Source organism: Callionymus lyra, chromosome 16 (assembly GCF_982586985.1).
Source record: "Callionymus lyra chromosome 16, fCalLyr1.hap1.1, whole genome shotgun sequence".
NCBI classification, from domain to species: Eukaryota; Metazoa; Chordata; class Actinopteri; order Syngnathiformes; family Callionymidae; genus Callionymus; species Callionymus lyra.
In genome coordinates, this window is record NC_141833.1 from 20,300,672 (window position 1) to 20,327,949 (window position 27,278).

A 27,278-nucleotide genomic window follows, 5' to 3' on the forward strand; every position below is an offset into this window, starting at 1 on the left:
CCTAAAAAAAAAATCTGCCTGTTGTATCCCTTGTGTTGTCTCTGGGTCAAGAAGACCCGAAGGCCCTAAAAAAAAAATCTGCCTCTTGTATCCCTTGTGTTGTCTCTGGGTCAAGAAGACATGAAGGCCCTAAAACAAATCCGTTTGTGGTATCCCTTGTGTTGTCTCTGGGTCAAGAAGACCCGAAGGCCCTAAAAAAAAAATCTGTCTGTTGTATCCCTTGTGTTGTCTCTGGGTCAAGAAGACCCGAAGGCCCTAAAAAAAAAATCTGTCTGTTGTATCCCTTGTGTTGTCTCTGGGTCAAGAGGACCTGAAGGCCCTAAAACAAATCCGTTTGTGGTATCCCTTGTGTTGTCTCTGGGTCAAGAAGACCCGAAGGCCCTAAAAATAAAATCTGTCTGTTGTATCCCTTGTCTTGTCTCTGGGTCAAGAAGACCCGAAGGCCCTAAAAAAAATCTGTCTGTTGTATCCCTTGTGTTGTCTCTGGGTCAAGAAGACCTGAAGGCCCTAAAACAAATCCGTTTGTGGTATCCCTTGTGTTGTCTCTGGGTCAAGAAGACCCGAAGGCCCTAAAAAAAAAATCTGTCTGTTGTATCCCTTGTGTTGTCTCTGGGTCAAGAAGACCTGAAGACCCTAAAACAAATCCGTTTGTGGTATCCCTTGTGTTGTCTCTGGGTCAAGAAGACCCGAAGGCCCTAAAAAAAAAATCTGTCTGTTGTATCCCTTGTGTTGTCTCTGGGTCAAGAAGACCCGAAGGCCCTAAAAAAAAAATCTGTCTGTTGTATCCCTTGTGTTGTCTCTGGGTCAAGAAGACCTGAAGGCCCTAAAACAAATCCGTTTGTGGTATCCCTTGTGTTGTCTCTGGGTCAAGAAGACCCGAAGGCCCTAAAAAAAAAATCTGTCTGTTGTATCTCTTGTGTTGTCTCTGGGTCAAGAAGACCCGAAGGCCCTAAAAAAAAATCTGTCTGTTGTATCCCTTGTGTTGTCTCTGGGTCAAGAAGACCCGAAGGCCCTAAAAAAAAAATCTGTCTGTTGTATCCCTTGTGTTGTCTCTGGGTCAAGAAGACCTGAAGGCCCTAAAACAAATCCGTTTGTGGTATCCCTTGTGTTGTCTCTGGGTCAAGAAGACCTGAAGGCCCTGAAACAAATCCGTTTGTGGTATCCCTTTTGTTGTCTCTGGGTCAAGAAGACCTGAAGGCCCTAAAAAAAAAATCTGCCTGTTGTATCCCTTGTGTTGTCTCTGGGTCAAGAAGACCTGAAGGCCCTAAAACAAATCCGTTTGTGGTATCCCTTGTGTTGTCTCTGGGTCAAGAAGACCTGAAGGCCCTAAAACAAATCCGTTTGTGGTATCCCTTGTGTTGTCTCTGGGTCAAGAAGACCCGAAGGCCCTAAAAAAAAAATCTGTCTGTTGTATCCCTTGTGTTGTCTCTGGGTCAAGAAGACCTGAAGGCCCTAAAACAAATCCGTTTGTGGTATCCCTTGTGTTGCCTCTGGTTTAATATAAATAGGAATTTAATATGTAAATTTAGGGCGTTGAAAGGGACGAACAGGTCTGCGATTCAAACTTTTCAGAACTTTTCGCCACAAATTTTTCGTTTCGAAAAAAGTTACCTCAACAAAGTTCCCATTTTTTCTTCAATATCTGAGAAGTTTCCGGCCTCTGCTTCCACCACTGATGATCATCTTTGTTCCGGAGCGGAAGTTTGATTACTTCTCTTTTTCGTTGTAAAGAAAAAAAACAAAACAAAAAAACCCGAGTCAGCAGCGCAACGTTGTCTCTCTGTTGTTGCCGTTCTCTTTTAATCACCGGCTCCATTTGTTTTGGGGGAGAATCGGAGAAACACAACAAGAGAGAAAAAAAACCCACTGAATAAGAAACACTCGATGAATTCTAAACAAGGAGAATCAGACTTTTTTTTTTCTCTCCCCCCCCGAACTTGTTTTGATTGAGCAAACCTGAGATAAACATGTTTTTCTTAAACATCTCTGATCCCCGTCGTCAGCTGTAACTGTAGAAAAAACAGCTCCCGAATGAAGCGTCTGACATTTTAATTCCCCTTCCCATCATGCATTATTGATGACGGCGAAGGTGCGCATCAAGCCGCTGACAGGCGTTTACGCACGACTTTTGGCGTTTCCTGTTTAAATCGACTCCAGGATTCCGTGACGAGACGGACTCGCCCGATGTTTTTATGTTTTTTCGCGAGGCGGGATTATATTTGATCACGTGTTTTTTCGCCGGAGTGTTTTCGTGTCGAGGCGCACACTCAGCACATTCGGCACTAATCAATTAGAAAAGGTCACACTTGACAGAGACGGAGCTGAGCTGGACAGACCCAAAAAAAAAAGGGGTAACCATGGTAACAATATGTGGCTGTTTCAGTCTCGTGAAGGACACTTTTGCTGACATATTTCAACGTAAGACGTAAGTAAGTAAGTAAGTAATATTTATTTATATAGCGCTTTTCCAGACCAGGGTCACAAAGCGCTTAAACAATCAAAACAATACTCAAAAAAGTACATACTTTAAAGATCAAGATAATACTGAGAACAACACAGGAGTTCGAGAAATTCAAGGAAAAGCCTGAACAAATAGAAACGTCTTAAGATGTTTCTTAAAGGAGTCAGTAGATCCATCAAGAGCACAAAGAGAGAGAAGATCGTTCCAAAGCTTAGGAGCAACAGCCTGAAAAGATTTCTCTCCTCTGGTCCTGAACCGTGTGCGAGGAACCATCAGTAGATTCTGATCCACAGACCTCAGAGCCCGAGCTGGGGTGTAAGGCTGGATCAGATCAGTGATGTAAGGAGGAGCCTGACCATGAATAGATCTGAAAGTAAGAACTAGAATTTTAAAGTTGATCCTGAAAGAAACTGGAAGCCAGTGAAGAGTTTTAAGGATCGGAGAAATGTGAGTTCTTCTACTAGAGCGGGTCAGAATTCTGGCTGCAGAGTTCTGAATCAACTGCAGACGAGACAGATCCTTCTTGTTAAGACATGAAAACAAACTGTTACAATAGTCCAGACGAGAAGAAACAAACGCATGGATTACAAGATCCAGATCATGTTCCGACAACATTTTCCTAAGATTAGAGATTTTTCTCAGTTGAAGGAAACCGTTTCTGGTCAGTTTTCTGCAGTGTCGAACAAGAGACATGTCTTTATCAAATACAACACCCAGGTTTCTCAGGCTCAGTTTGATAGACTGACCTAAGTCACCCAAGTACTGACTCAACCCTGGAATCTTGTTCAGCTGCTGTTCCTGTCACCGTTGCAAGACAACTTCTGGATACCGAGGAAGTCTTGGTCGGTGTTTTCCGTGTATGCAGGGTCGGGTCGCGGGGGCAGCGGCTCCAAAGGGAGGCCCAGAGTTAAAACTTTCTGGCTACATCGTTAAGCTCTTCTATGAGGCGTGGAAGATGACCCGAAGGCCCTAAAACAAATCCGTATGTGGTATCCCTTGCGTTGTCTCTGGGTCAAGAAGACCCGAAGGCCCTAAAAAACAAATGTGTTTCTGGCATCCCTTGTGTTATCTGATGGTTAGGTGGCCCGAAAGCCCTAAAACAAATGTGATTTTCATATCCCTTGTGTTGTCTCTGGTTTAATGTGACCCGAAAGCCATAGAAAAAAATGTGTTTGTGGTATATGTTGGGTTGTCTCTGGGTCAAGTTGACCCGAAGGCCCTAGAAAATGTATTTGTGGTATCCCTTGTGTTGTCTCTGAGTCAAGAAGACCCGAAGGCCCTAAAAAACAAATGTGTTTCTGGCATCCCTTATGTTATCAGATGGTTAGGTGACCCGAAAGCCCTAAAAGAAATGTGATTTCGATATCCCTTGTGTTGTCTCTGGTTTAATGTGACCCGAAAGCCATAGAAAAAATGTGTTTGTGGTATCCCTTGTGTTGTCTCTGGGTCAAGAAGGCCCTAAAAAATGTGTTTGTGGTATCCCTTGTGTTATCCACAAGGGAGGGATACCACAAACTCATTTTTATCTTTGTCGATTTTACAATAATCAAAACTCAATACATCTACAGTAACATAACAAAGCTGTATTTGAGTTTATTATTAAAATTAAATTAACAATATATTGTAATACTGTAGTAACAAGGTTATATTTGTAGTATTGTCCAGTACTTGACTCTGGTGTTGTAGGATTTACAGACCACATGACTCTTGACGAAGTCATAACTGATTTCATTTGCTTTTTAACCAAAATATGTCCAAACATCAGCTTTAAAAGCTGCTGGAGTCACTGTATCCTCTTGTCCTCAGTCGTAACTGCTTTCATTTGTTTTCAAACCAAAATATGTCCAAACATCAGCTTTAAAAGCTGCTGGAGTCACTGTATCCTCTCGTCCTCAGTCGTAACTGCTTTCATTTGTTTTCAAACCAAAATATGTCCAAACATCACCTTTAAAAGCTGCTGGAGTTGACTGTATCCTCTCGTCCTCAGTCATTGCCTTGATCTCACAGGATGTTATTGTTTCTTCTAGCTGCGGGGGGACGTTATGACAGCTGCCATCTAGTGGTCGGAAGTTTAATTACAACACAAAAATAAACAAACGCTGGGAATATTCCATGTCATCGTGAATAAAAATATCAAATAATGTTATTTTATACACATTTTATGGAAATACAAAAAAAACAGGTTTCAGGAAAAAAGATACAAATAAAAGATGATTACTTAAAAATAAACACATTGATACACTGTTGGTATCTTGAAAAAATGCATCATGGTTGAATCTGTTTGCTACATGAATCAATGTTTTCATCGTAACTCAGGTGATGAAGCGCGAGTCATGTGATCGACCTGACCAGACTGTGAGTCCAGACACATTATCAACGTTCTTGTTCTGTATCGATCCGGTATGAAGCGGGTCAAGGATCTCGACGGGTCTCTCGGTTCCGTCCTCCTGCTCACCCGTGGTCCGACCACAACCCATAATTCCTCCTCCTCCGTCGTCTTCTTGTCATAACGGCGAGCCGGCGACACGGACCTGAAGGCCGAGCTACGCCTCCGACCCGACCCGACTGTTTCCTCCTGTCAGAACCGGCGGCTATAGTTAGCGCTTTAGCTTCAGCAGAGCGACGCCTGGTTTGATTGACGGTCCTCCTTTCATTTGCATGCAGACTCTGGCTCTGCAGAGTTTTCCTCGAGCATCGGCGCCGACGGTGGCGTTATTCGCTCTATGGATGCGTCTACATTACTAAATCGTGGTTGGAGGACATTTGTAACCTGGATTTATGAACCTGCACCCCCTTGTTGTTTGTGGAATTAGCCGCCTCTCTCCGAGCGGACGTGCTCCTGCTCGTGATCCTTCATTTTTAGATCGTCTCGGAGAATCTTGACAGCAGAATCTCCCGGCAGGCCTGAAGTGACGGTCTCCCGGTCTGGCAGCACCGCGGCCAGGTTTAGCAGGACGGGTGCGGTAAAGAGGTTTTTTTTTTTCTTCTTCTTTCTTGTCACAGTATGAATGATGAATGGGTTCGTCAGAACCATCACTCAGGCTCAGTCCGATGTCGGCCAAAGACCTCAGAGCTGTCAGATCACTATCCACGAGTCAGTTCCCCTCCTTGCTGTCGGTTCAGCCCACCAGGAGACCGTCTGGAAGTCGGATCCAGCCGGAATTCAAGGTCTATTTCAGGGCAACAGTGTGGCGGGACCTGTTCCAGGGGAAGTCCTGAGAAACTCCGCGGCGTGTTCTTCTAGACCTCAACTCTTGACCACATCCAGGAGCTGGATTTAGAAAACTTTGCAAAACATTTTCTCAGTATCTTTGTGACTGGTCCACTTTCTTTTGGTTGGATATAGAACTGAAAGCCAAACTATGTCCAAACATCTGCATTAAACGTTGTCGGAGTCAACTGTATCCTCTTGTCCTCAGTCATCACCAGAGTTTCACGGGATTTCATCGTTTTATTTCTAGATAGTAGAGGTGTGTATTGTGAAGAATCTGGTGATATATATATACATATCACCATGCAGTGCCAATGATACGATATACTGTAATATTGTAGTAACAAGGATATATGCGTAGTATTGTCGAGTACTTGACTCTGGTGTTACAGAATTTACAGACCACATGACTTTTGACGAAGTCGTAACTGCTTTAATTTGTTTTTCAAACCAAAATATGTCCAAACATCAGCTTTAAAAGCTGCTGGACTCACTGTATCCTCTCGTCCTCAGTCGTAACTGCTTTCATTTGTTTTCAAACCAAAATATGTCCAAACATCAGCTTTAAAAGCTGCTGGACTCACTGTATCCTCTCGTCCCCAGTTGTAACTGCTTTCATTTGTTTTCAAACCAAAATATGTCCAAACATCAGCTTTAAAAGCTGCTGGGGTTACTGTATCCTCTCGTCCTCAGTCGTCACTGCTTTCATTTGTTTTCAAACCAAAATATGTCCAAACATCAGCTTTAAATGCTGTTGGAGTCACTGCATCCTCTCGTCCTCAGTCGTAACTGCTTTCATTTGTTTTCAAACCAAAATATGTCCAAACATCAGCTTTAAAAGCTGCTGGAGTCACTGCATCCTCTCGTCCTCAGTCAGCACTGTTATCATCTGTTTTCAAACCAAAATATGTCCAAACATCAGCTGTGAAAGCTGCTGGAGTCACTGTATCCTCTCGTCCTCAGTCAGTACTGCTTTCATTTGTTTTCAAACCAAAAGATGTCCAAACATCACCTTTAAAAAGAGTCCACGAGTATCCTCTCGTCCTCAGTCATCAGTGGAATCTCACAGGATTTCATTGTTCCTTTAGCTGTGGAGGATGTAATGGCTGCTGCCATCTTTTGGCCGGAGGTTTTGCTGCAACACAAAAATGAACAGACATTGCGAATATTTGCATTTTAATGTTAATAAAACATGAAATAATGTTATTTTATACTCACTTTATTGATAAACCAAATACAAATGTACGATAAAAAAGTAGGCTAACCTCGACACACTATCATTTGGAGTAAACATCCGAATGTTTCGGAGTAAATCCGAGTACCAAGAGTAAACCTCACACGGCATTCAGGTCCAAAACAGGAAGCGGCCGCTTCCGATCACCCCTGCGATGTTGACACAAGCGTGTATATAAAAAAAAGATGTCAGATCGTGGAAATTATACGTCCCGAGCCGAGGCCCGCGGCGGGCGAGAACATCAGGCTGTCACCCGGGAGTGATGGGAGAAGCCTCAAGGACACTCGTGGAGACGCTTCGGCGTCGTCTCCGTCACACATCTCAATCAAAAACCTACACAAAAAAAAAAAAGACTCTACCAACGGAGGTGAAGATTAAACTGTAAATCTCGACGGGCGCGTCGGTTAAACACGATCTGGTCGTCGGAGTGTCCTTGAGAGGGAACTCTTGTGATGAGAGGCTCGGGTCCAGATGGAGCCGTCGCCGCCAGGCGTCCCTTCACATGTCCGCACGTCTGTGGGACTCGCGGGCCCCCCGGGCTCAGAAGGGGAGGCGGGTCCGCGTCGACTCGAGGAATCCGCTCGTCCGGAGAGACTTGTGGGTCCCGAGGGGGGTCACGTGTCCGTCCAGGACTCGCTGTATCTGTCGATGGAAATTAGCGCTCGATGATCCGCCGGGACGTGCCGACGTGATGATAACGTTGTAAATATAGTTCGTTAATTGCGAGGCCGGGGGTCTCGGACTCTGACCGACCCCGTCTGGACCCCTGAGCTACCTTAGGTTTTAAACATCTTCGAGTCTCTCAAACTACTTTTTTTGTTCCTGAATCCGGTTTTTGGTTTGTAACGTAAATAAGGTCAAAAACTTTTTATTATCATTTATTTACAGAGAGTTTCTGTTTTACTTCATTATATACGGTCAGATAATTACGTGTTTTGATATTTGATATTTATTTAAAATTACTTATATTTTCATCACGTGACATTTTTACACGCGTCAAAATACAAGATATATCTTTTGAATATTTCTTATTAATTAAGAACATTTTTTTTTACTTTTTTTAAATTTTATTGTGGTTTTTAATCAACAGTTTTTTGTTTATTTTTTTTTATAGCCAATCTCAACTTTAATGCCCTAATCATTTTAATTTAATTTCCATCCATCCATCCATCCATCCATCCATCCATCCATCCATCCATCCATCCATCCATCCATCCATCCATCCATCCATCCATCCATCCTTTCTATCGATCCACCCATCCTTCAATCTATCATCCATCCATCCATCCATCCATCCATCCATCTATCATTCGTCCAACCATCCATTCATCATCCATCCATCCATCCATCCTTTCTATCGATCCACCCATCCATCAATCTATCATCCATCCATCCATCCATCCATCCATCCATCCATCCATCCATCCATCTATCATTCGTCCAACCATCCATTCATCATCCATCCATCTATCCATCCATCCATCCATCTATCATCCATCATCCATCATCCATCATCCATCATCCATCATCCATCATCCATCATCCATCATCCATCATCCATCATCCATCATCCATCATCCATCCATCTATCATCCTTCCATCCATCCATCCATCCATCTATCATCCATCCATCCTTTCTATCAATCCACCCGTCCATCCATCTATCATCCATCCATCTATCATTCCTCCAACCATCCATTCATCATCCATCCATCCATCCATCTATCATCCATCATCCATCATCCATCATCCATCATCCATCCATCCATCCATCCATCCATCTATCATCCATCCATCCATCCATCCATCCATCCATCCTTTCAATCTATCTAGACTCATATGATCAAATGTTGTGTCTTGAAAATACAGTACGATCTGAATGATAAAATGATTCAAAACAATTATCTTTGATTGGATTATTTTACCAAAAAACGTGTTTGTCGTATCCTACGATAAAATACTTTTGTCAGCAATTATAGTCACACATTGCTACACATTGCCTGGCCCCAAAACATTGAGGTGAGCTCTTAAAAAGGGGTCAAGTTAACGCAGACACGAACTCACACAGCTCCCGGATTGTAAACTTGACGACGGTGTGTCCGAGGAAAGGTTTGTTTCTTTCTTAAAAATCGAAACGTAAAAAGTCGCTTCTTCTCGTCGCTGCGCTGGAGTTCAATGGTGACTCCAGAACAAAACGAAGCCTCTTCCGTGTGATACTCCACAGCCTGAGCTCACACTGGGAGATCTTTCTATCTCAGCCCGACTTGTTGTTTTGTTCGCGCCGCACGTCTCCTGTCTCTTCTATAAATGTCTCTCCTGCTCATCCGGGGTTTGAACCTGCGCTCAGATGTCAGGATCAACAAATTGCCTGCAGTGCAGCCCAGTGTGACGGCCGAGTCCGGAGTCGTGGAGGATGTTTGCCGCGCTGCAGTTCGCCTGTGAAACCTTGAGCGTTTACCTTCGTCCGCGCTGGTCTGACCCGTGTTTTTCAAAGTACACAACACATTTGTTGATATTTCTCTTCGGTCCTTGGATTATCAAATTTGACAAAGCTTTCATTTGTTTTCAAACCAAAATATGTCCAAACATCAGCTTTAAAAGCTGCTAGAGTCACTGTATCCTCTCGTCCCCAGTTGTAACTGCTTTCATTTGTTTTCAAACCAAAATATGTCCAAACATCAGCTTTAAAAGCTGCTGGACTCACTGTATCCTCACGTCCTCAGTCGTAACTGCTTTCATTTGTTTTCAAACCAAAATATGTCCAAACATCAGTTTTAAAAGCTGCTGGAGTCACTGTATCCTCTCGTCCTCAGTCGTAACTGCTTTTGTTTGTTTTCAAACCAAAATATGTCCAAACATCAGCTTTAAAAGCTGCTGGACTCACTGTCTCCTCTCGTCCTCAGTCGTAACTGCTTTCATTTGTTTTCAAACCAAAATATGTCCAAACATCAGCTTTAAAAGCTGCTGGAGTCACTGTATCCTCTCGTCCTCAGTCGTAACTGCTTTCATTTGTTTTCAAACCAAAATATGTCCAAACATCAGCTTTAAAAGCTGCTGGACTCACTGTCTCCTCTCATCCTCAGTCGTAACTGCTTTCATTTGTTTTCAAACCAAAATATGTCCAAACATCAGCTTTAAGGCTGCTGGAGTCACTGTATCCTCTCGTCCTCAGTCGTAACTGCTTTCATTTGTTTTCAAACCAAAATATGTCCAAACATCAGCTTTAAAAGCTGCTGGACTCACTGTCTCCTCTCGTCCTCAGTCGTAACTGCTTTCATTTGTTTTCAAACCAAAATATGTCCAAACATCAGCTTTAAAAGCTGCTGGACTCACTGTCTCCTCTCGTCCTCAGTCGTAACTGCTTTCATTTGTTTTCAAACCAAAATATGTTCAAACATCAGCTTTAAAATCTGCTGGAGTCACTGTATCCTCTCGTCCTCAGTTGTAACTGCTTTCATTTTTTTTCAAACCAAAATATGTCCAAACATCAGCTTTAAAATTTGCTGGAGTCACTGTATCCTCTCGTCCTCAGTTGTAACTGCTTTCATTTGTTTTAAAACCAAAATATGTCCAAACATCAGCTTTAAAAGCTGCTGGAGTCACTGTATCCTCTCGTCCTCAGTTGTAACTGCTTTCATTTGTTTTTAAACCAAAATATGTCTAAACATCAGCTTTAAAAGCAGCTGGAGTCACTGTATCCTCTAGTCCTCAGTTGTAACTGCTTTCATTTGTTTTTAAACCAAAATATGTCTAAACATCAGCTTTAAAAGCAGCTGGACTCACTGTATCCTCTCGTCCTCAGTTGTAACTGCTTTCATTTGTTTTCAAACCAAAATATGTCCAAACATCAGCTTTAAAAGCTGCTGGAGTCACTGTATCCTCTCGTCCTCAGTTGTAACTGCTTTCATTTGTTTTCAAACCAAAATATGTTCAAACATCAGCTTTAAAAGCTGCTGGAGTCACTGTATCCTCTCGTCCTCAGTTACTGCTTTCATTTGTTTTCAAACCAAAATATGTTCAAACATCAGCTTTAAAAGCTGCTGGACTCACTGTATCCTCTCGTCCTCAGTTGTAACTGCTTTCATTTGTTTTCAAACCAAAATATGTCCAAACATCAGCTTTAAAAGCAGCTGGAGTCACTGTATCCTCTAGTCCTCAGTCGTAACTGCTTTTGTTTGTTTTCAAACCAAAATATGTCCAAACATCAGCTTTAAAAGCTGCTGGACTCACTGTATCCTCTCGTCCTCAGTTGTAACTGTTTTCATTTGTTTTCAAACCAAAATATGTCCAAATATTTGTTAATATTTCTCTTCGGTCCTTGGATTATCAAATTAAATAAAAGGAGATTTATTCAATTTTCATCACCTTGTTAAAGGAGTTAAACCCGGTCAAGAATTTGAGCTATTCCTATATAAGTAAGTAAGTAAGTAAGTAAGTAAGTAATTAGAATTTATAAAGCGGTTTTCCAGACCAGGGTCACAAAGCGCTTAAAAAAATGAAAAATACCCAATAAAATATATACTTAAAAGATCAAGGTAACACCGAGACAAACACTAGAGTCTCAGAAAATCAAGGAAAAGCCTGCAGGAATAAAAATGTCTTAAGTATTTCTTAAAGGAATCATTAGATCATCAAACACAATATGCTCTAAAACGAAGCCAAAGTACTAATTAAATGAATTAACAAGAACTATTACTTACGTCGAGGCTTTGATCCAAGAGGGACGTTACAGACGAGCAGTATTTGGATGTTTTTAAGTGTTTTTTGGGAGGAAGATGAAGTCGGAAACAAATGAGCTCCAGTTGCTACATTAAAAGGAACAAACATTTTTGTCTATAACTCTAAAAAAGAAGAGATTACACTGAAAATAATCCCAACTCTTGGGATTCAGTGGTTCAACTGCTTAAACCAGTACCGGTACCAGTCTGTGAGACATTTGTTTCCGGGCCGGAAAGAAAACAATAAATCTCGGTTCTGTTGATTATTTCTGCTTTAAAGGTGTTTTATTTTGAAAGAAAACACCAGTTTCTCTCTGACATAACATGAGCATGTGACTCTTAAATTGTGTAAATGTGTAACACACAAAAATATTTAGAAACAAAACTACTGTTTCATAATCCTCATTCCATATAAATAATATAGATAATATATAAAACACAAACTCACACATTTTTTTGTTTAAAGATATAAGACACACACATAAACAACACCATTCCATCATAAGCGTACAATCAAATCTTGTTGTAACAACTCCACCATTTTTTTCTGATTCATTGTTATTGAGAAATGTGTTTTTCATGGGCTTTGTGGTTTTTTGCAGGTCATACTTTTGTATTTTTACTTTTTTAGATCTGAGCAACAGGCGATAATTATAATCCTCACATATAAAGAATAATAAGTCGTTAAAGTAATCCATATACATAAGTTAAACTATACCTGGTTCACTCAAAACCGTGATTCTTAATCAATCTCATGCTTTTTACGGACTCGTTTTCCTGCCATTTATGAATCCCTGACTCACTCGAGCGTAGATCCAAGTCGTAACGCGTGCGATTCACATGTGTTTCGCTCAAATGTGTTGGATTTTTCCACTTGGATTTACTTTCTGATGAAGCCAAGAGTCATCAAATGAGCCGAATTTTGTTGAATTCAAAAAAAACTGAGTCATAAAGAATTTTAGTCACTAACACCATCAGAGGTCGTGGAATTTTGGGTCAGAAACGACTTCCTGTTTTTAAAACTGGTACAGTTGAGCGTCTGTTCAAACGTTCCTCGCCGGTGTTGAGCGCCCCCTCTGGTGGACGCTAACACGTACAGGAAATGTCACAAAAGACACGTATAACACAGTAAACATTTTTCTAAAACAATGAGATTTTAAAAGTGACAAAAGAAGTTCAACTTTCTCAGATACTTTTTCTCTCGTGCACAGTCAACCCTCGACTGATGGAGGTGTGTTGGGGGGTCCTGGGGGGTTCTGGGGGGGGGGAGGTTGCTCTGATACACAGAGTTCAGTCACAAACTAATAGCTCCCCGTGAATACCTGCGAACAAAAACAATCTTTTCTGCCTCTCGCTTCTCTCTCAAAAATGGGGGTCAGATGTCTTTTCACCTGTTTCTCTCCCTCCCTGAGTCCTTCCCGTCGTCTCACTTTCTATCATCCCTCTTTCTGTGATCTCTCTCTCTTTCTTACCCGTCTCTATTTCGTCTTCTTTATTTGTCAGTGTCTGTCTCTTTTTGTTTACCTGCCATGTGCACCAGCCATCTTTTCACTCGTCTGTTTATCCATCTTAGATGTTATCCGGTCGTCTTTCATCTGTTTTAAAACACTTTCATTTAATGTGATTATTTTATGTCCCAGTTTGTCTGTCTTTCATCTGTCTCTTAATCTTTAAGTCTATCTTGTTTATTGATCCGTTTCTTATCTTCCCTACGCATCTGTCCATCTGCCAGTCTTCTCCATTCTTTGGTCTGTTCATCTGTCTCTAAATTTGTCCGTCTTTCGCTTTCTTTTTTTGGTCTGTTTCCTTAAGTATTTATCCATTTGTGTGTTCCATTTTTTTAATTGGTCTGTCTTTTATCAAACCGATCCTTCTATCCATCCGTCCTTCTCTTAATCCATTTTATCTTCCCGTTAAACGACAAATCTTTTTGAATTGGTCCGCCTGGAGACATTTATATCTCCTCCATATGTTCTATAAAGATTTGAATTAATTTGTCTAAAAAATCCATTTTTTCCGGGTTCTTCGGCTCTTCCGTCGTCGCTCCTGGTCTGTCGCTCGTCTCTCTCTCTCCTGTTGACTTTGACTCAGCAACCGTCGGAGTGGAACCTTGTCGAGCCCACGCCGGTGTTTGCTTTGCTAATATCGGTGTCACATCGCTGTTTGCCAGAATCATTTACTGAAATCATTCTAATGAGTTGACTGAGCCCACAAGGCTTTGCTAGCGCAGACGGCGAGATTAAGTAACCAAAGGGGACGACGTCGAAGTCAAGCGCGAGGTTTAAGCGGAGACTAATGCTGTTATTAGTAATGTCTTCAGCGGGATTGGAAACCTGCTTCATCACGCAGTTTCCACTCGTCTATTTGGCCTGGGTCGACAAAACATGAGTGGAGGATATTGAACACTCTTGAGGTGAGGGGGGGTCAACAAGACAGTGGGTGTTACTGACACTGAAATTTGTCTATTATTGTCCTTGTATATCAACCTTTACATTAGCTTTCATGCTAACAAGTGTTATATGAAGCTAGTTCTTGGGATCCACATAAGATGGATGGACAGATGGATGGATGGATGGATACGTAGCGAGGTAGCTAGATACATAGCTAGGTAAATAGATACGTAGGTAGGTAGATAAGTAGGTAGGTAGATTGGTAGGTAGGTAGATTGGTAGATAAGTAGGTAGGTAGATTGGTAGGTAGCTAGCTAGCTAGCTAGGTAGCTACGTAGCTAGATACATAGCTAGGTAAATAGATACGTAGGTAGGTAGGTAGGTAGGTAGGTAGGTAGGTAGGTAGGTAGGTAGGTAGGTAGGTAGGTAGGTAGGTAGGTAGGTAGGTAGGTAGGTAGGTAGGTAGGTAGGTAGGTAGGTAGGTAGGTAGGTAGGTAGGTAGGTAGGTAGGTAGGTAGATTGGTAGATACGTTGGTAGGTAGATAGATATATAGGTAGGTAGGTAGATAGATGTATAGGTAGGTAGTTAGGTAGATAAGTAGCTAGGTGGCTAGATACATAGCTAGTTAATAGATACGTAGGTAGGTAGATAGGTAGGTAGGTAGGTAGGTAGATAGATTAGTAGGTAGGTAGGTAGGTAGGTAGATTGGTAGATACGTAGGTAGGTAGATAGGTAGCTAGCTGGATAGCTAGGTAGGTCGATAAGTAGGTGTGTAGATAGGTAGGTAGGTAGGTAGGCAGGCAGGCAGGCAGGCAGGCAGGTAGGTAGGTAGATACATAGGTAGATAGATAGATACATAGGTAAGTATCTAGGTAGCTAGGTAGCTACGTAGGTAGATAGGTAAGTAGCTAGGTAGATAGATACATAGGTAAGTAGGTAGGTAGGTAGGTAGGTAGGTAGGTAGGTAGGTAGGTAGGTAGGTAGGTAGGTAGGTAGGTAGGTAGGTAGGTAGGTAGGTAGGTAGGTAGGTAGGTAGGTAGGTAGGTAGGTAGGTAGGTAGGTAGGTAGGTAGGTAGGTTGGTAGATAGATAGGTAAGTAGCTAGGTAGATAGATAGATACATAGGTAGGTAGGTAGGTAGGTAGGTAGGTAGGTAGGTAGGTAGGTAGGTAGGTAGGTAGGTAGGTAGGTAGGTAGGTAGGTAGGTAGGTAGGTAGGTAGGTAGGTAGGTAGGTAGGTAGGTAGGTAGGTAGGTAGGTAGGTAGGTAGATAGATAGGTAGATATGTAGGTAGATAGGTAAGTAGCTAGGTAGATAGATACATAGGTAGGTAGGTTGGTAGGTAGATAGGTAGATACGTAGGTAGATAGGTAAGTAGCTAGGTAGATAGATACATAGGTAAGTAGGTAGGTAGATAGGTAAGTAGCTAGGTAGATAGATACAATGGTAATTAGGTAGGTAGGTAGATACGCAGTTAGATACCTAGGGGGTCCACGTCAGTAGAGCTTCCTCAACTCGTAACTTAATCAATCCAACCTTCTCTGACGTTTATATAAAGTTGGCTTTGAAGCAGCATTTAGCGAGCCGGCGACATTTTCCAGAATGAGTGATATTAATGGATGGCGCGACGTAGAGAGATGCTCACACTCACACAAGGATATTTCCCACTAGTTGCAGTAATGAAACCATAAATCACAGCATCATTGGACGCCTTCCCTGCCTCTGATATTTCCCCAGACACAGACACTCCAGCCATCCGCGCGTTGCTTACAGTGTTAAATAGATTGACCACGGAAGATAAAGTTGAATGTGACTCTGCCTCCAATGACTCGACAGGAAACGAGCGGGAGACGGAGTTTCACTGGGGTTTAATGCAAATATTTTGCAACGGATGAAAAGAAAGGGGTTTTTTTTCATCCGCATTGTGTTGAATTACGACGCCGCGGTGGTATTTAAATGTCAGCATAAAGGCTCTTTCGGAGGGGGGAGAATATTATCTGAGCAACCGTGAGACCTTTTGGAGGTAAACAGTTTGGTCACATCTATCTCCGCCGCTAACAAGATAAAACAAGAATGAACCGCTGCTCCCCCTGAAAAACATAATCCCGCATCATTCTTCTTCCACCTGATGCCGTCGTGAATGAAAGTGATGGAAACAGAGGCCCGCCAGTCCAGTAATTAGTCCGGGCCGTGTTTGGCCGAGGACCGATGATGGAGGCAGTTTATCACCCCCAAGACAACGACGGCGCAAGAAGTGCCAGAGCAAGGCTGGTGTGATCGCTTGCTCGCGCTGTAGCTCTGGATGTTTCAACGGCTCTCCGCGGTGTCGTGAGGGTTCGCTGACAGGTTTTTCCCTGGCATTTGCGACACTGCGCGCCTGCTTAACTCTTGACAGATGAATTATTTTCGCGGACACACTGGGAGAGAGAGAGAGAGAGAGAGAGGGTCAGTTTGTGGCGATAACAACTGCTTTATTTACTGCAGGAAAGTCGGCGTAACGCGACTCACACTTCCCGTTAGAGGTCGAATGTTGGAGAGCTAAATGCCACTGCATAAAGTGGGGAGTGATCACTACATATGTCAGATGGCGTTGCATAACAGGGGTCCTCATGGGAGGTGTCAGTTCACGATCCAGGAAATCAACCTGATCTGTGAACGCATGCACCCACATAAATAGAAAGGTAGGTAGGTAGGTAAGTGTGTATATAGATAGGTGGGTAGTAGGGCTGCACGCTATATGGAAAAAATATCGATATTGTGATATTGGCACGCACGATATACATATCGAAAACGTGCAATCATTTATAATGTTTTTATTGTATAAATCAAGCATTTCTTAAATGCGCACTTTGAACAATCAGTGTCACATTCTGTAAAGTTGTCAGTTTGTACTTCTATGTCTAGTTGTCGTTTACGTCTCCGTCCGTCTGTGAACTGTGCTCCGCAGCTTGTTAGGCTCGGTTGCTATGGCGACGCGTCTTGACTTGACAGTATATACGCTGAAGTAAAACTAACTTATGATCTAGTCAAACACTAGTGATCCAGTCACTCGTCTCTTTCAACCTCCTTTGTTAAAGCAACATATTGTAAGAACCTTTCATCTCGTCTCAGTTGTTTTCTTATAAGATCGTGAACTTCCAAACAAACCTGTCCGTCTTCACCGTATGCTAACGAGCTAAGTTGTTAGCGTCATTTATAAAGTGTTATGTGTGCGTCTTCACCGTATGCTAACAAGCTAAGTTGTTAGCGTCATTTATAAAGTGTTATGTGTGCGTCTTCACCGTATGCTAACGAGCTAAGTTGTTAGCGTCATTTACAAAGTGTTATGTGTGCGTGTACAAGGAGGTGGATTTATTATTAATTTGGTGATATCGCGACTCACCGGCGGCTCCTCTCTGATGTCGCTCAGTTTCGCGAAAAGTCCAGCGAAACTGAGCGTTATAAGTGATCTTTTTTTTTTCCCGATAATGTCGGCGCCAAAGCGTGTAAATAAACAAAAGGGAAATATTGCATCGTTTTCCTTCTCTAAACCCCCCGGACCTCCACTACAGCACAGAGCTACATTTTTAGGTGAAGGAAAAAAATATTGCATTAAAATCAATATCGCAATTCAAGACACTAATATCAAATATCGCACTTTTATTTTTAATATTGTGCAGCCCTAGTAGGTAGATGGGTAGTAAGGTAGGCAGGTAGGTAGGGAGGTGGGTACATGTCAAATTAATATCAAGTGTATCTTAGTCTTAAGTCAGAAGATTCCATTGGTTTTGGGGGTTAACAGAATACAGAAATACCATGTATTTGAATAATAGACCTGTCATAACGTATTCTGTATCAGAATGCTAAGACTCAAACACAATATTAACAGGCTGACGCATAGTCATCATAAGTTGGGTAGTTTTTTTTAATGGGCTTAAAGGAGAAAATTAAAATAGAAAAACTATTCGTTGAGAGAGTTATTTTTGATTTTGCACTAACTCAAGAATTAATCATCAGAGAAGAACGATGTGTTTTTCACAGTGAACACATGAAGTAAACCTTGGTCCACTGACATTCTACTTTAATGTTGTAGCGAGTCCACAAGTGTGAGGAGAATCCTTCACCATTAGGCCTGCGTTTAACTGCAATCACTGTGTTTTTACGTCGCAACCGCCAGACGCCGGCGCGGGAAGCATCACTGAAAGAGCAGAGAAGATTGCAGTTGTCATATTTTGGTGCCCTTATCAGCTCTTGTTTCCCTTTCCTCGCGCGTCATCTCCCTGATGGAAGCGGCAGCACAGTGTGCGGTGAAGGCGCTGGTGTTGAGTTTTTCGTGGGTCTGTCAGAAAGAGTTCTCGCGATGCAGTCCACAGTAATGGGCCGAAGACTTTATTTGTCACCACAATGTATTTTCTACGACCAGCTTCACAGCAGCGATGGTCGACACCATGACTTTACGTCTTTGGATGAAAAGAATTGAAGATTGCGTTTGTAGATTATATTAAGGATGAAAGTTTATCTTATGATAATAAGTATTGTAATTCACTTCCTGTGTATTCACTAAATAGTCTCGGGTCAGATGTGTTGGACTGTTCCTAATGTGGTGACTACTTCCTGCTAGTCTAAAAATGTCTTCCCTTGCCTTGCATATTCAATCCTGCCATCTAACTGGCTTGACTGTTGGTCCAGGCCTTCGAATGAGTTGAACCAGTTTCCTTTTGACCCTAATGATAATGATGGTTAATGTTGATCCAGAAAAGCATGCACAGAGACATATTTAATTCCTCCATGTTTTTACGCAACTAGATTCGGACAAAAATGTAGCGTAGAACACGATCTGGGAAATCAGCCATCCATTTGTGCGTTGCACTCAAAAATACTTAACTTTATTTAAATGGTCTGGTCTTTACCATCTACTGATTAAAATCAAGATAACAAGACGTTCCAGGGATAGTTTTTGTTGGCCAGCATGTTTTAAGTTTAGAGGACAATATGACGTGAACTCCACAGTTGTTTGTGTCTATGATCTTGGTTAAAAAAAAAAAGTTTAAAATAAACTAAATTAAGTAATTAAGCAATTGTGTCATGTTTCGACTGATTGTACACTTCGTTGAAAACGTCCTGATGTTTTACAGTGAATTGACACAGACTCCATTATTTGTTTTCTATTTATCGTTTATGAAGTCGAGATTTTGTGACTCAATGAAACAATAAATTCTCGGTTATATAAATAAAGTTATGTTTTTGAATGCAACACACATAAGTAAGTAAGTAAATAATATTTGTATAGCGCTTTTCCAGACCAGGGTCACAAAACACTTAAACAATCAAAACAATACCCAATACAATATACAGTATACTTAAAAGGTCAATATACATATATATATGTATATAATATAATATATACTTACGTGCATACAAATGGATTGCAGATGATTTTCCAGATAGTTAACTGACAATATTGAATCGTACTATGTTTTTTGTCCGAATCAGTTTGCCATAAGAATGGCATGGGGACTCGTTCCTGTATCGCAAAGATTTCCCAGATCATGGAATTTAGTTTAGTACTCAAATTGTCATAGAGTTCTACTGACTCAGGACTCTGGTACTCAACCATATCACGAGTCTTACCTTCTTCCTTTCTGATAATTCCTTCCTGAGAATTCTGACCTGCTCTAGTAGAAGAACTCACATTTCTCCGATCCTTAAAACTCTTCACTGGCTTCCAGTTTCTTTCAGGATCAACTTTAAAATTCTGGTTCTTACTTTCAGATCTATTCATGGTCAGACCTTCCATCAGTGATCTGATCCAGACTTACACCCCAGAAATCTTTCCAGGCTGTTGCTCCTAAGCTTTGGAACCATCTCTGTGTTTGATGATCTACTGACTCCTTCAAGAAACATCTCTGTGTTTGATGATCTACAGACTCCTTCAAGAAACATCTGTGTTTGATGATCTACTGACTCCTTCAAGAAACATCTGTGTTTGATGATCTACTGACTCCTTCAAGAAACATCTGTGTTTGATGATCTACTGACTCCTTCAAGAAACATCTCTGTGTTTGATGATCTACTGACTCCTTCAAGAAACATCTGTGTTTGATGATCTACTGACTCCTTCAAGAAACATCTCTGTGTTTGATGATCTACTGACTCCTTCAAGAAACATCTCTGTGTTTGATGATCTACTGACTCCTTCAAGAAACATCTGAAGACATTCTTATTTGAGCTTTTCCTTGATTTTCTGGAACTCCTGTGTTCGTCTCGTGTTATCTTGACCTTTAAAGTATTTATTTTAATGAATATTGTTTTGATTGTTTAAACGCTTTGTGACCCTGGGATGGAAAAGCACTATATAAATATAAATGACTTACTAACTTACTTGTTACATGTTTTCACCCTGTGTTTGTTTTATTCCTCGTCACGGCCACTTATTAAATTGACAATCATTCAGCTCGAACAAACCACAAGAATATTGGGATCATTAAGATCTCTGCAATTCCAGGATTCCAGGCAACTGTGTTGATGTTCTGATGTTCTGTATGTGGGTCGTACCAATTCACTTTCCTGATTAAGTATCCCATGTATTGGACTCTCCAATTTCACAAGTTTCTTGGTGTCCAGGACGTCTAATCCTACCAAAATTTCTCAAATTCCATGATATGTTGTTACTTCCTGTACAACCTCTCGAAAACCTACAAACCCTCCCGCTCAAGTTTTGTTCTCAGAAACTCTGAGTCACTTCCAGAGTTTGCTGATCCACGACTGGATAAAAGTTCTGAGATTTTTCCCTTTTTTCCGACACTAATCTGAGGTCAAGCCACATTTGAAACCAATTAAAAAAAAGCGAGTCTAACGCTGATGCCAGAGTTTGCCGGAGTTGACCAACCACTGCGAGACCAAGAGAGAACGTTAACGAAAACACATAAACGGCGGCGCCACAATTACGATTTAATCAAGCGTGTGTTAATGGAACGTAACGCTTTACCATATTAGGTTTAATTGAAATCAAACACAAAGTTTTTCTCGCTAAAAAAAAACAAGTCGCTAACAAGTTCCCAGATCTGTAATTAGCGAGTCGTATTAGCGATGCAGCTCGAGCCGCACATATCTCAACCCGAGAGTCGGAACTTCCGTCCGGGGTGAGGAATTAATTGAAGGGGTCACATGCCCACGTCTGGTGTAAATGAAGAGAAAAAAATGTTACGTAATAAATCATATTATTACAACACTTTTGAATTATATAAACCAACTCGTTGACACTTTTCTTTTCTTCATTGAGGTCAATCATTTCTCTTGAACTGACATCGATATCAAATTCACATTCCCGGTTAAAAAAAATGGAAAAATGATTTATTTCATAAAAAATTGAGGCCGCAGGATACTTTTACTTTGAAAAACTTTTTCATTTGAAATCCAACTTTCAGAATTAAACAGATAATTTATAAAATTTGATTATTGGTGGATTTAGGAGCAGCATCACAAACAGGCGACGACAAAGACGCACATTTTAAAAAATGTGCATTTTTCCCTTGAATTTCAACGATGTGTTGATGTGTGTGTGTGTTGTTGTGTTGTTGGACTGTATCATCAGTGCGTGTGTGTGTTTGTACAAAACTCTCTTTTCATTGAAATATTGACATTAGAAAATGATCTTAAGCCACGCCCACTGAAAACACTATGTTTTTCTGGAGATGAAATCTTGTTGACCATAACCACACCCTCTCTGCTGTGATTGGTCAAGCGTGAAGGTTTGTCACCGCGCGTCATCAATCCCAGAAGCCTCCATCCCCCAAGGGACTTGTTGTGGACAATGGACTCTCGTAACCTCTCGTTCGCCCAGATTTCAGAGCTACTTTATAAAGTAATAAGTTGAAAACATGGTCATGATGAGGGACTTACTGTATCTTGGAGAGGAAGATTCAACATGTACTACATGTGAGTCTGGAGAGTTGGAGTTTCACATTAGTTCACCGCGTTTGTTCTCGTCTGGACTATTGTAACAGTTTGTTTTCATGTCTTAACAAGAAGGATGTGTCTCGTCTGCAGTTGATTCAGAACTCTGCAGCGAGAATTCTAACCCGCTCTAGTAGAAGAACTCACATTTCTCCGATCCTTAAAACTCTTCACTGGCTTCCAGTTTCTTTCAGGATCAACTTTAAAATTCTGGTTCTTACTTTCAGATCTATTCATGGTCAGGCTCCTCCTTACATCAGTGATCTGATCCAGACTTACACCCCAGCTCGGGCTCTGAGGTCTGTGGATCAGAATCTACTGATGGTTCCACGCACACGGCTCAGGACCAGAGGAGAGAAATCTTTTCAGGCTGTTGCTCCTAAGCTTTGGAACGATCTTCTCTCTCTTTGCGCTTGATGATCTACTGACTCCTTTAAGAAACATCTTAAGACGTTTCTATTTGTTCAGGCTTTTCCTTGATTTTCTGGAACTCCTGTGTTGTTCTCAATATTATCTTGATCTTTAAAGTATATACTTTTATTGAGTATTGTTTTGATTGTTTAAGCGCTTTGTGACCCTGGTCTTGAAAAGCGCTATATAAATAAACATTACTTACTTTCTTACTTTCTTACTTACTTTAAATTAGAATATCTGCTGAGCCAACACTTGCGCTTTCATAATTCACACTTCGAACCTCTAGATGGAGACAATTCAACTCTTTTTAAATATCATTATATCGCAAACTACGTTCAATTATCTTCTGAAGATCTCCCTTCAGCTCCATCAAGTGCTGTGGGGGGAATTAAAAGCGTCATCCTCTCCGAAACCCAATGCGTATCGAGGGCCAAAACGTTTCTTCAAGCCTCTTCCAGGTCAGAGCTTTTTTTAACCTCGTGGCCCTTGGAATGCCGAGCATCTCCCGCCCGACACTCGCCAATCAAGCGATCTAATCCAGTTGCTTGTGGGAAGGAACGGCTCGCACACTAATCCCGGGGAAAATCCAAGCGCCTTTTTTCCAGGAGCCAAAGCATCAAGTGTTGTCAATTACAGCCTGAAAAAGCTTAAAAGAAGAGTGAGGTTCTGAGCCAACCCGCCCTCCGAGAAAGCCTCTTGTTTACTCGTGAACTCAGAAGGAGAACTTTGGACCAGGCTATGTCTGACAATGTAATTATAAACCGGCCGGCTGGTACTAATCTCATGTTTCCCGATATATACAAATTCCTTTAATAGAGTGGAAATTCCTGCGAGCGTGTTCCGCCTTGTTCGCCGGCGCCCTCCAGCTGAGCCGGCGTTGGTTCTATTTGGCCTCATCAAAGAATAACTCAGTAAATAATGAATGTTGAGCGAGCTTTGCTTTTTTTTTTTTTTTTTGGGTCAAATCCCCGTCAGCTGGCTGCAATAACAAAGCGCCCGTACACGACCGACATGTAATCGCGGCTGAAATGACTCGACTATTTTCAGCGTCACGCGGTTTGAATAATGCAAGTCGGGGTCGATCCAGTCGACGTGTGACTCAACGTTTTCCCTCGCGACGGCGAGGACGGTACGAACAAAAAAAATTCTAGCGCCGGAGTTTGGAGGGCCACGTGTAGTCAGAAGGAAGTGAAGCCAAATTAGGAGCGAGGCGGACGCCGGAGGGCCGTCCTGGTCGGGAAATTAAACTAATAAAACAGGAAAGCAGACAGGAGACGAGAAGTGCAGGCGACAAGCTCCGGAAAACAAACAAACAACGCGAAACTGGATCTTTGCGGGATTTATCGGGATAATTATACGATGTTTGTCTTTCAAGAGAAGAGTTAAAATATGATGGAATTACTTTTAAGAATATTAAAAAAATAAATATCAACATAATATAAACCTTACTACGGCAAAACGTATTAATATATAACCTTTCGTGTAAAAAAAAAACACTTTTTAATAAAACAATGATTCTTGTTAGGGGCCGTCAATCCCTAAGAGGGGAGCGAAGAGTTAAAATATGATAGAAAAACTTTAAAACAAAGCAAGTAAGAATATTAAAGAAAGAAATATGAACATAAAATAAACCTTACTACGGAAAAACTTATTTATATATAACGTTTTGTGTAAAAAAAAAACCACTTTTTAATAAAACAATGATTCTTGTTAGGGGCCGTCAATCCCCAAGAGAGGATAGAAAAGTTAAAATATGATAGGAAAATTTAAAACAAAGCAAGTAAGAATATTAAAGAAAGAAATATGAACATAAAATAAACCTTACTACGGAAAAACCTATTTATATATAACCTTTCGTGTAAAAAAAAAAAAACTTTTTAATAAAACAATGATTCTTGTTAGGGGCCGTCAATCCCTAAGAGGGGAGCGAAGAATTAAAATATGATAGAAAAACTTTAAAACAGAGCAAGTAAGAATATTAAAGAAAGAAATATGAACATAAAATAAACCTTACTACGGAAAAGCCTATTTATATATAACGTTTTGTGTAAAAGAAACTTTATTTTTTAATGAAACAATGATTATGTTAGGGGCCGTCAACCAAAAGAGAAGCGAAGAGTTAAAATATGATTAATACTTTAAAAAACACAGCAAGTAAGAAAAATAAATAAATAAATACTAACATAAAATAAAAATGACTACGGCAAATTTATTAATAAACTTTTGTGTAAAAGAAACTTTATTTTTTAATAAAACAATGATTCTTGTTAGGGGCCGTCAATCCCTAAGAGGGGAGCGAAGAGTTAAAATATGATAGAAAAACTTTAAAACAAAGCAAGTAAGAATATTAAATAAAGAAATATGAACATAAAATAAACCTTACTACGGAAAAACCTATTTATATATAACGTTTTGTGTAAAAAAAAAAAAAACTTTTTAATAAAACAATGATTCTTGTTAGGGGCCGTCAATCCCTAAGAGGGGATAGAAGAGTTAAAATATGATAGAAAAACTTTAAAACAAAGCAAGTAAGAATATTAAAGAAAGAAATATGAACATAAAATAAACCTTACTACGGCAAAACGTATTAATATATAACCTTTCGTGTAAAAAAAAAAAAACTTTTTAATAAAACAATGATTCTTGTTAGGGGCCGTCAATCCCTAAGAGGGGAGCGAAGAGTTAAAATATGATAGAAAAACTTTAAAACAAAGCAAGTAAGAATATTAAAGAAATAAATATGAACATAAAATAAACCTTACTACGGAAAAACCTATTTATATATAACGTTTTGTGTAAAAAAAAAAACACTTTTTAATAAAACAATGATTCTTGTTAGGGGCCGTCAATCCCTAAGAGGGGAGCGAAGAGTTAAAATATGATAGAAAAACTTTAAAACAAAGCAAGTAAGAATATTAAAGAAAGAAATATGAACATAAAATAAACCTTACTACGGAAAAACCTATTTATATATAACGTTTTGTGTAAAAGAAACTTTATTTTTTAATGAAACAATGATTATGTTAGGGGCCGTCAACCAAAAGAGAAGCGAAGACTTAAAATATGATTAATACTTTAAAAAACACAGCAAGTAAGAAAAATAAATAAATAAATACTAACATAAAATAAAAATGACTACGGCAAATGTATTAATAAACTTTTGTGTAAAAGAAACTTTATTTTTTAATAAAACAATGATTCTTGTTAGAGGCCGTCGATCCCTAAGAGAGGAGCGAAGAGTTAAAATATGATAGAAAAACTTTAAAACGCAAGGAAAGTAAGAATATTAAATAAATAAATATCAACGTAAAATAAACCTTACTACGGCAAAATGTTTTTCTAAACTTTTTGTGTAAAAGAAACTTGATTTTTAAAATAAAACAATGATAAGGATTGAAAATAAAAACATTTATTAAGAATAAGTCATATTATTAAGATATTAAAATAATGTTGAAATGTCTTCAATTAAATGGTTTAAATTGAAAGTTAACTTTGTATATATAAATATATATATATATACTGTATATATATACTATATATACATATATATATTTTTTAATCAATATGATTTTGAAGAAATAAAATAAAAAGGCAATTCAATGATGTAAGGAAGATGAGAATGGGCAGGAAAAAAAAATTAAATTTCAATGTTAAATGTAATGTAAATATTTTTGAGTGTTTCCTTTTTCCGTTTATATAGTTTTAAGACATAAAAAATATATAAAATAATTAATTTTCCTCAAAAGCTACAAGGAAAAGTAAAAACAAATCTGAAACAAATAAAAACTTAAGACTAGTTTTAGTTGGAGTTTATACAATAACAAACACAAAGTGAAATGTTTAACTGTTATAATAAGATGTTGTTTTTTTGAGTCAAACATTTATTCGACTCAGCAATTTCTTGAGTTAGTGTCTAGTCCTAGTGTGTTTGATTCCAAAAGATACTGTAACTTCCTGCCAATCCCTCTGATACACTATTTTCTGACCTTCTAGTCTCTCACTATGACAGTCTCAGCATCTTCAACTCTGACTCTTCTAACTCTCTAAACCGATCCTTCTGCAACATTTACTGGTTCAATGTTGTCATCATTTCCATGGATTTATCTTCAAGATAAATCATATAAATGATAGCTTATCTTGTGTTATTCACATCACATTTGTAGTCGTTGATTACCTGGTTCTTGTGAAGCGACTTCTTCTCTGTTGAAAGACTAAAATTTAAGGGAAATTATATCCGTACACATGAAGATTTTTGGATTTCACACTTGAAAAAAAGTTTAAAAAACTGCGATGTTCCAGAGAAACAGATCTTAAGATGAACGGAAATCCACATCCTTGAGATTTCACATCCTTCAGTTATGACTGGATTAAAAAAAATCTTCTTTATATATTCATGGTTATATCATTTAATTCAAAAGTGGAACTGCACGAGGACCTAAAACAGAAATGGGAAAACTGTAGACCACACTATGAGGTCATAGTAAAACGTGTCATTTGAAAATTTGTTTTGAGTTCTTGTGGTCTTTTTGTGAAAATAATACTCATTCTAAAATTTAACAACTTTGTTGTCAGGCATTCTTTGGACGTGACGACACCTTAGGAAAAATAATCGACTGTGACAGACGCAAGTGCTAACAGACGTTGACGCTAAAAGTAGAAGAAGACGTTTCGTAACACGGACAAATCACAGAGTGAAATCAAGAAACCAACTAAACACTATTTTTCTTCAGCCGCGAACGCAAACGACAGCAGATTAAAGTTTCTTTTCAAGCCGAAGGAATCAGTTCCGCCTCCACAAACTCCCCAGTCAGCAGCGACGCACTCTCGAAATACTAAATCTAATTATCGGAAACCTCTGCTCCGGGTTTCATGTTTATTGACAAAATGACTGTCTATTCACAGTGACAGCAGGTTGT